Below are 10099 nucleotides of genomic sequence, written 5' to 3' on the forward strand. Positions count from 1 at the left end.
GCTCAAAACCTTAGGATGGGAGCCTGCACTCATGTGGGAGCTCAGAAGAAGCTCCTGGCTCCTGGCTTCAAAACAACTCAGCTCCAACTGTTGCAGCCATTTGGGGAGTAAACCAGCAGACAGGAAATCTTTCTGTATCTCCTCTCTGTAAACTCTGCCATTCCAATAAAAATAAATAAATTCTATTTTCCAATAAAAATTTTTGAAAACAAATAGAGAATGAATCATTTCTCAACCTTTTGGCTAAGATAAAGTATAGTGTCCATTCTTATCAGATAAAGGATACAACCTTTATCCAAGTACAATACAGTAAATGGATTTTTGGAACAGGAAGTTGGAATATGAGCTTGCTCCTTCCACTCCGCGCATCAGCCTGCTATTGCAGTACTTGCAGGAAGTGTGCACCACCAACAACGACAACAGCAACAACAACAAATTTAAAAAGAAGTGGATAAGAGTTATGAAAAAAAAAAAGCGGAACTTTTAAGAAGCCTTGACACAATAGGAAGATTTGGTTTAAATTCTACAATTTGAAAGACAGTATGAACAATTTCCATAACAGTCTGATAGTTTTTAATCGCTTTGTAAAAAACCTTCTCAAAAATGTGATGAGGAGAGTATGTTTATTCTTTTCTTTAGATTAAGTTTGGAGCTCGAGCACTTTTATGGTAATACTGGAAGAATCAAGAGATGGATTTGCGGAAAAAGTCTAAGGGTAAAGGAAACGCAACTCGATTGTGGTAGCAATCGATCAGACAAAAAGAATTTATCTTCAAGATTCTTCCATTAAGTTCTCGTTATCAAAAATAATGAAATAGTACTGTGGAGTGGAACCCTTCACACACAAGCTTAACAACATACTTAGTATCAAACATAACTGTGAATTGTGTTAAGAACAAAATGAAGATGGATGTTGCCATGGAGAACAGCTGCGCTTGAAGTGACCAGAAACATAGTAAAGCTTAATAATAAAAATTAAAATCCATTCATATTTATATTTGATTGGAAATCATTTGCATATGAAGAGAATCACTCTAGATCTCTCTGAAAGTATACAAATGGATCTTTCTTTTTTTTATTTTTTTTTAATTGTAAAGTCATATACAGAGAGGAGGAGAGACAGAACGGCCAGAGCTGAGCTGATCTGTAGCCAGGAGCCAAACAAAGCTTCTTCCAAGTCTCTCACGCATGGGTGCAGGGTCCCAAGCCCTTGAGCCGTCCTCAACTGCTTTCCCAGGCCACAAGCAGGGAGCTGGATGGGAAAAGGGGCTGCCGGGATTAGAACCAGTGACCATATGAGATCCTGGCGCTTGCAAGGTGAGAAGTTTAGCCAGTTGGTGACCACACCCAGACCCTACAGATGGATCTTAACATCAGATCCATTCCTCTTTTCTGTCTTGTATATGCAACACCTTTAACAAATATTTTTACATAAATTCAAAAAAAAAAAAAAGAAAGAAAAGCAAGTTGGTCGTTACGTAATACCTAACCTACAATAAAGGAGATATGAGAAATCTAAAAACGTGTTCCTTCAGGTTTATGCAAAGGTGATCTAACATAGATTCCTAATACTAGCTGTTCAAGTCAAACATTTCACCGACGTACATTCACGTTTCAATACAGCATGCTGTTCTTTTGATTATGTTTGAAATTGTCCCAAATAATAAAAAGTTTAAAAAGCAAAAAAAACTGGTTTCCTTAAGGTTTGGAGAGTAGATAAATTAAATTGGTATTTGTACAGTTCATACTTAAAACCAGAACTTGGACAATTACTGTGGAATTTCTTTCCTGGGAAAGGATAATACTGTAACATCCGATAATAAAAGAAGGTAGAATGAAGCAGAAAGGGAAGCGCGAGGGAGGGGTAGGGCAGCCATCTGAAGCCCAGTGGCTATTTTAATATTACAAGACTTTGTTTTTCTGATGCTTCACCACCTCATTAACCTATGTGTCATTCTGAAGTATTTTGCCATGCTCTGATGATTAGAGACTCGCTTGCTAACAACACAACATTTTAAATGCAAGCTCTTCCCTGGAGTCATGGTGAATTAATTTTCAATTAGTTTTCATTAATGAACTTCATTTTTACGTGCCTAATTGCTGTCCCAGCTTCAGGAATTTCAGCAAGGGCTCTGGTGGAGCATGGGACGTGGATGGGCAGCAGAGTCAAGAGTGTCCTGACTCTTTCAGAAGCTCTTACTTCACTCATTGTCCGAAACAGAAAGTTATGTCTGAATTAGACATCAAACACCCACCAAGAGAACCATGCGTCTTTTCTGTGGTCTTGAAAGGTATATTTTATTGCTGGCTGCATCTGGTGTTTATCTTGTGGCCCCAAACCTGGCTTGAGGAGGGAAAAAGGTCAGATTTAAGCACAAAGAGCTATTGGAAGCTCCCGAGCAATTGACTAGCAAAAGGGATCATTTTTTTTCTCCTGAGGGAAAAAGAGACCATGGAAGCCTCTGCAGGTCTTGCTGTCACAATTATGTCTACATTTTTAGTGTGTAAATGAAATTCCACCAACTAGGTCACGCTGACTTTCTTATTAAAAAAGGAGTGCGTACCACATTTTTTAGAATTTTCATGCTTCTACAGAAAAACTTCTCACTACTTTCTCCTGCAAGATCACTGTTAAAGCCAGGAAAATTTTGCCTGTACTGCATAATGATTACATGCTGTTTAAAATCATTACCTCAAACCTTTATTTTCTTAATCTCCTTTCCATGCAGAAATTCTACCCTGAATTTTTCTATGTAGAACAAATGTTAAATTACTTCTTACTCAAATAATTTAACTTACCATCAATTAATATCACTGGAAAGCATGTATATAAATGTTGTCCAAGCATAGTACATATCCATAGCATAAAGGATAGGAGAAGTAAAGGCTTGTGCCTGACAGAGTTCTGCCACTAATTATACAGTCTCAGCAATCATTTCTTCTTCTCAATGTCTTAGTCTCCTCTTGTATCAGAGAGAAAGAAAGAGAGAAAGAAAGAGAGAAAGAAAGAAAAAAGTTTAAAAAAAGCGAAATTCCCTAGATTTGGAGAAGTGTAAAATAGTTTGTAAATAATCCAAAATAATCTAATGCATAAAGGTAAACTACATGCTAAAACCAATGTCCTTGTATCACAAATTAAGAACTGGCTGCCTGAGTAATTTACCCACAAACCCACACTTCTATAGCTTCCCCACAGCCTGCCCGTGTGGCGACCCTCTGTGCTGCAAGATAAGACAATAAGGCATTTGTGCTCTTTCCACTTGCAATTTCAAAATTCTGCATTGGAAGTCCATGGCACACTCACCACCCACAGCCTGAGCGTCACCTTAGACAATTTAACAAGCATGTTTCTTCCTCACAAGTTTCCATGAAAGACTTGTTGATGGCTTCATCCTTTTTGTGGTTTTGCTCTGAGAAAAGTACCCATTTTGAAATATACCATGATGGTAGAATTATAAAAAGATATTTAATTTCCTTTTATTCACTTGACTCAAAAACTACAACTATTTGTTAGTGGCGATAATTCCTCATTTCACACAGAAAGGTTTGTTTCAATATGCCGTCAGTCTCATTTATGGAGCACTGATGTACTCGTGTGCTGAGATCTTCAGAATGAATACATTAAAAAAAAAACCACCTGAAAGAAAATTAAAATTAGTTGGAAGTTAAGAACAGTGTGACAAAACAGCAGATGAATAAGTAGGAACAATTGCAATAGAAAAGGCAGGCAGCAGTGTGCAGGGTAGGTACAATAGAGCAAATTATGGTGGCCATAAACCTGGGCTGGTGTTTTATTGTCCTCATTTACTTTCTTCATCAGAAGTGGTTTCTCCGTGTTGCTGATTGTTTTATTGTGAAAACAAACTCAGATCTTAATTCTTTTTAAATGAGTGGTGTGTTCTAGACAGAAACAGTTTCCAGCTTTTTGTTATTTGCACAGAAAAGCGTAAGAACAAAATTGGGGATTTGTTGTGATATAACGTCAACCGCTGCCTCAAAAGTCAATAAGAAAGTACAACTGTGCAATCCTTTATCATGTAAACCTCTATTTAAGACATGGGACATCACTGTCCAGGTTAGAATCTAATTTGTAAAAGAAAGAACTATAAACAATGAAATTGAATGAATAATGTAGAAGAACAAAACCAACACTCAGAAAAATAGGTGGCTGTTAAGTGAATGTGATGAGTTAGGGGCAATGTCAAAGTGTGTACAGACATTTCATCTTCCATAAACACGTATATTTCTAACAAAAATATTGGCAGGCTAATGAGGTTGTTGACTAGAGATGTGGAACCTGGTAGTGGCTTAGCACTAACAACCCAGGTTTTACAGTTAGAGCTGAATTAATTCACAATTCCAACATTCACGAACAGGTCCTTGGGCAAGTGTCTGCCTTTCTCTGGTTCTCCATTTCCTTTGTGACTGAGTAATATATAATTATACTGTCTTTATTGTAAGGCTCTTTTTCTGTCCTAGTGGTTTACAGTCATTGCTGGTGTTGTTTGACTTAGGCTAGACTTTGTCGTGTGGTTTTGGTAAGGATTAAGTGAGTTAACTAAAATGCGATCAGCACGCAGTGAAAACTATTGCTATGATGTATACTCAAGTAATTATGCAGAGGCAAGCACAATTCTAGGAGGATAAGGGAAGTTATCGTACAAGGCTATTTCATTAGTGAAGTCAGTAAGAGGTTTTTATTAAGAAGCACTAATGAATTTAGAGACCATAACCAAGTAAGAATTTTGTGACTGGCATTGCTTAAGCTGTCAGATGAGCAACTCAAAAAGTTGAGATGGATACAGGCGTTGAGCACAGCAGTTGCCCCATCCCGTATCATCAGAGGACCTGCTCCTGACTATGGGAGGCAGCAGGTGATGTCTTAAGGAATCACATTTCTGCCACCGACAGAGGACTTATGTTGTTCCCAGCTCCTACTTTGGCCCTAACCCAGCCCTAGCTATCGTGGCATTTGATAAGCAAAACAGAGGAGTGGAGCACTCATTCTCCCTCTCTTTCTCTGTCTTTCTCTCTCTCTCTCTCTCCCTCCCTCAAATAAATAAGTAAAAACATTTTTTAATTGGTAAGATGTCACCAGTTTCCAAATCACAACTTCTGGCACAAAATTCAAGTGTTTAATATTGCTTTAGCTCCATAACGCCACAGAAACACTGGAAGATTAGTCCTACCTTTCTGCCTAAACTATCAGAAGTTTAAAATCAGCAATAATACACTTCTGGTATTTTTTTCCATGAATAAGATATAAGTGGATATATGGAGTTTTATTAAGTCAACTGGGAAAATAAACTCCCTCACGACCCAGCACCTGTTTTCTACATATTCCAATACAGGAAATATTGGCTCCCTTTAAAGAACCATTGTGAAACTGACCCATAACTACATTTCCCTAAATAGACCACAATGCTTTTTCTTATATGTTCCATGTTTTATCCAAAACATTGAGGGACTTTTTCAGAACTCTTTAATCTGTCATAATGTTATTGCAAGACAAATGGCTTTTATCACTCTACTCTATTTTAGATATAGCCAAGCTAGCATGGCTGAAAATGAAATATCATTATCAGAAAACGGCAATGAGAGAATTGAGTAAAATTATGATTTTAGACTAACGTTGCGGCACAGCAAGTTAAGTCACCTACTACAATGTTGACATCCCATATGAGTGCTGATTTTTTGAGTCTCAGCTACTTCACTTCCAGTCCAGCTCCTTGCTAATGTGCCTGAAAAAGGCCAAAGTCCTTGACTCCTGCACCACTGTGGGACACGTGAATGGAGTTCTAGACTCCTGGCTTTGGCCTGGCCCAGCCCCAACTGTTACATCCATTTGGGGAATGAATCAGCAAATGAAACGTCTGTGTTTCTCTCCTGATCTATAACTATGCTTTTTTTTTTTAAATATTTATTCATTTTATTACAGCCAGATATACAGAGGAGGAGAGACAGAGAGGAAGATCTTCCGTCCGATGATTCACTCCCCAAGTGAGCCTCAACGGGCCAGTGCGTGCCAACCCGAAGCCGGGAACCAGGAACCTCTTCCGGGTCCCCACGCGGGTGCAGGGTCCCAATGCATCGGGCCATCCTCAACTGCTTTCCCAGGCCACAAGTAGGGAGCTGGATGGGAAGTGGAGCAGCTGGGATTAGAACCGGCGCCCATATGGGATCCTGGCGCTTTCAAGGCGAGGACTTTAGCTGCTAGGCCATGCCGCCGGGCCCTATAACTATGCTTTTCAAATAAATATATAATTTTAAAAAATATAATTTTGATTCTGTTAAATACTTCTTAAAATAGGCAATCTTACTCAAGTACTTAAGCACCTAAGCCATTTTCTGCTGCTTTCCAGGTGCATTATCAGGAAGCTAGAGTAGAAGTAGATCAGCCAGACTTTGAACTAGCACTCATATAGTATATCAGCATCCCAAGTGGTAATTTAGTCCACAGCACCAGTCTCAATCATTAGAATTCTTCGTAGTCACAGACAATAATGATTTGTATTCCTACAGATGACCTTTCAGACTCAACAAGGTCAAAGTGGCTTCCATGCCACAAAGCAGCACAAAGAGGCTTATTTTCCTTTTTCTATTAAAGTCATCTTGTTATAGTTCCTGTAATATATGATCCAGAACTACAAATTTCAATTGTGTGAAAATTTTTTTACCTAGGATGTTAAATGAATCATACTATTTCGCTATCCTTAAATCCCTTAAAAAGAGATTTTAAAGGGCCCAGCATGGGGGCCTAGCGACTAAAGTCCTCACCCTGAACGTGCCAGGATCCCATATGGGTGCTGGTTCTAATCCCAGCAGCCCAGTTTCCCATCCAGCTCCCTGCTTGAGGCCTGGAAAAGCAGTTGAGAACGGCTCAAGGGATTGGGACTCTGCACCCATGCGTGGGAGACTTGGAGGAAGTTCCGGGCTCCTGGCTTTGGATCAGCGCAGTACCGGCCATTACAGCCACTTGGGGAGTGAATCATCGGACGGAAGATCTTACCCTCTGTCTCTCCTCCTCTCTGTATATCTGACTTCCCAATAAAATAAATACATCTTTTTTAAAAAGAGATTTTAAAAAAAGGTGTGACATGAGAGCCCCCGTGCAGAGGAGAAAAGCCAGTCTGAGTCCACATGGCCATAGGAGGGAACCTCTGTCATCATTCTGGAATCTAGTAATGTTATTGCCTTCAAGTGGACTCAGCCAGGTTATCCCTTTTTTCTTTTTTGTAGTTTTTCCTAATAAGAAAATCACAAATAGCTAAACCTTCAGATATGTGCCCAATAAGTTCTAATTTCATAAACAGTATCTTAAATTCTTCCTGGGATACTTAAAATAATGCAAACGCAGTTAATTAGATTTTCTATACAAGAAGAAACTTTTTCAGTGAATACAGGTGATTGAGTTGCAATATCACACATATCCTTTGAATATTTATAGTACTCTGTTTTATGTTAACAACTTAATAACATTTACATAATTTTACTAATTGCTTTCAAAGCTAGTTCCTTCTAATTTTTACCTCCCAAAATGCAGTTAAATAAATGATACATTGTTCACAGTTTGCATAACTCCCTTAAAACCTCTCTTCCTGAATCTAATTAGGAAGATACATTGTTGTCTAAAAAAGTTATGGAGTTTTATATTTTAAAAAAATATTTATGTATGCTTTGCTTTGACTTTTTAGAATATTTCACGCATATTGAATTGTTTCTTCATGAAGTCTTTCATTTTTATGTGCATCAGCATTTGAATATTTCCGTTTTGACATAAGGCAGAGGAAGCAAGGAAATGCACAATTAAACCAAAAAGATACTGAGTCACTCAGCACTTAGTGTCGCAGACTGTGGTTAAGACAGCCATGGAAACAGCATTCTGCTGTGTTAAGGTAGCAGATGGTAGGCTTCCACAATTAGCAAACTGTTTTGCTGCTTACTGGCTTGTATCATAGACTCAGTCATAACACTGTAATATTGTTTTTGTTTTTTGAGAGGAGACAGGGAGTGGGGGGAGATAAAAATGTCTGAGATGTGTTTCAACAAGCACTTTGAAGAACTTACACAGCATCACTTTTGGAGATGAGTGAGGTTTGGGGTAAGGAATCACTCAGAAACCCTATTCTGTTTTCTTTAGAGTCCTCTCTATAGCCAGCCGCCCTCCTTAACCATAGGAGCAGCCTCTCTGTCGCTGTCCGCAGACTACATTTTCAAAAGGAGACATAAGAAAATAGTTTGATGAACTTCTTCAGTTGTCCAGTTGTGCTGCCTGCTGCTCAAGCCTAACCCAGGAGGCTAGGAGTTCGTCCTTGGCATTTCACGTGTGCTGTGATGTCTCCAAGGCTGGTTGATACACAGGGTTAGCTTTGGCTTAAATGCCCTTGAACCTACCATGTAACTGAAGTCAATCTCACTTAACTTCAGCCTTGTACAATATTCTGTTTAGACTGTGCACTGTAATAATCAAATTTCAATATGGTTCATGTTTCTAACCCTAAGGAAGAACATAGAATCGCATTTCAAACTCACATAGCCAGGTCACTACGTGACACTGTGTTCAAAATGAAGTGAAGCTTCTCAAAGTTACATAACTTCAACCTCAATGTGCAGGCTTAACCTTCCTAAAGATTAACACGGCTATTACCCATGGTTTCAATCAACTGTAGTGGGGCCTCCTCTTCCTCCAAAGCTTTAGCTATGGCCAGCTGAGTCCAAAACATCGATTGAGCACTTGTTATGTCAGCTGTCAATTTTCCTTGTAAGAGTCTACGTGATAGCGTAGTGGCTAAATCCTCACCTTATATGTGCCAGGATCCCATATGGGTGTCGGTTCGTGTCCCAGCTGCTCCACTTCTCATCCAGCTCTATGCTTGTGGCCCGGAAAAGCATTGGAAGATGGCCTGATCCCTTGGGGCTGTGCACCCACGTGGCAGAGCCAGAAGAAGCTTCTGGATCCTGGCTTTGGATCAGCTCTGCTCTGGCTGTTGTGGTCATTTGGGGAGTGAACCAGCAAATGGACTATTTTTCTCTCTGATTCTTCTGTCTGTAAAAATCTGCCTATCCAATAAAAATAAATAAATCCTTTTTAAAAAAAAGATATTCCTTGGGCCCGGCGGCGTGGCCTAACGGCTAAAGTCCTCGCCTTGAAAGCCCCGGGATCCCATATGGGCGCCGGTTCTAATCCCGGCAGCTCCACTTCCCATCCAGCTCCCTGCTTGTGGCCTGGGAAAGCAGTTGAGGACGGCCCAATGCATTGGGACCCTGCACCCGCGTGGGAGACCCGGAAGAGGTTCCAGTTTCCCGGCTTCGGATCGGCGCGCATCGGCCCGTTGCGGCTCACTTGGGGAGTGAATCATCGGACGGAAGATCTTCCTCTCTGTCTCTCCTCTGTATATATCTGGCTGTAATAAATCTTTAAAAAAAAAAAAAAAGATATTCCATCCCTGTTTCTTTCTTTGTCCACACACAGTGTGGTGCTGCACAGCACAGATGCAAGTTCCACAGGCACAGGTGGCTGGAGTAACCCTAACTCTCCTGGACCATGTTTACAGACACTGGCAGCGTGAGTTCGAGTCTCACACGTGGTTGGCTGGTGACATGGTGCAATGAAGCTCAACTTTCTCCTCCATGAAATAGAGTTCAGAACAACACCTGCTTCATGAGGTTTTCCTGAGATCCTGTAATAACATGCCTTGCATGTACTTAGTGCTCAAAGAGGATTGATTATTATTATGTTATTTATTCATTCACTCAACATACACTGAACACAAACTGCAAAGCATTTAATGGACTGAAAAACCTGAGGCATAAAAATGTTGGGCAGTTATCTGAAGTGCAATATTGTGAAAAACATATTTGTTCTTCATCCCCATTCACTAGCATACCACTCCTCAAATCCTTGGCATCCTCAAAGTGACACATATCTTTTGATTGGCTAATAAGCTGACAGCTAGATGGCAGCACCAAGAGGCTTCAGGCTGGGAGCTGATCACTGGACTGACCCATATAGGATTAGAGAGTCAGGACTTGGCACAGCTACCTGGCCATCTCCAGGAGAGAGAGGCTGAAGTTTATGGTGATCACCAACGGTGCATCA

General features: G+C 40.1%; 1 non-coding gene across 1 annotated transcript; it reads left to right on the forward strand.

The window, feature by feature from the left end:
- Positions 1-223: 223 nt before the first annotated feature.
- LOC118757980 (U2 spliceosomal RNA) lies at positions 224-410 on the forward strand. The gene has a single exon (XR_004995479.1). It is a non-coding gene; the product is annotated as a U2 spliceosomal RNA (small nuclear RNA).
- Positions 411-10099: the final 9689 nt, after the last annotated feature.

Source organism: Ochotona princeps, chromosome 5 (genome assembly GCF_030435755.1).
Source record: "Ochotona princeps isolate mOchPri1 chromosome 5, mOchPri1.hap1, whole genome shotgun sequence".
Lineage (NCBI taxonomy): Eukaryota > Metazoa > Chordata > Mammalia > Lagomorpha > Ochotonidae > Ochotona > Ochotona princeps.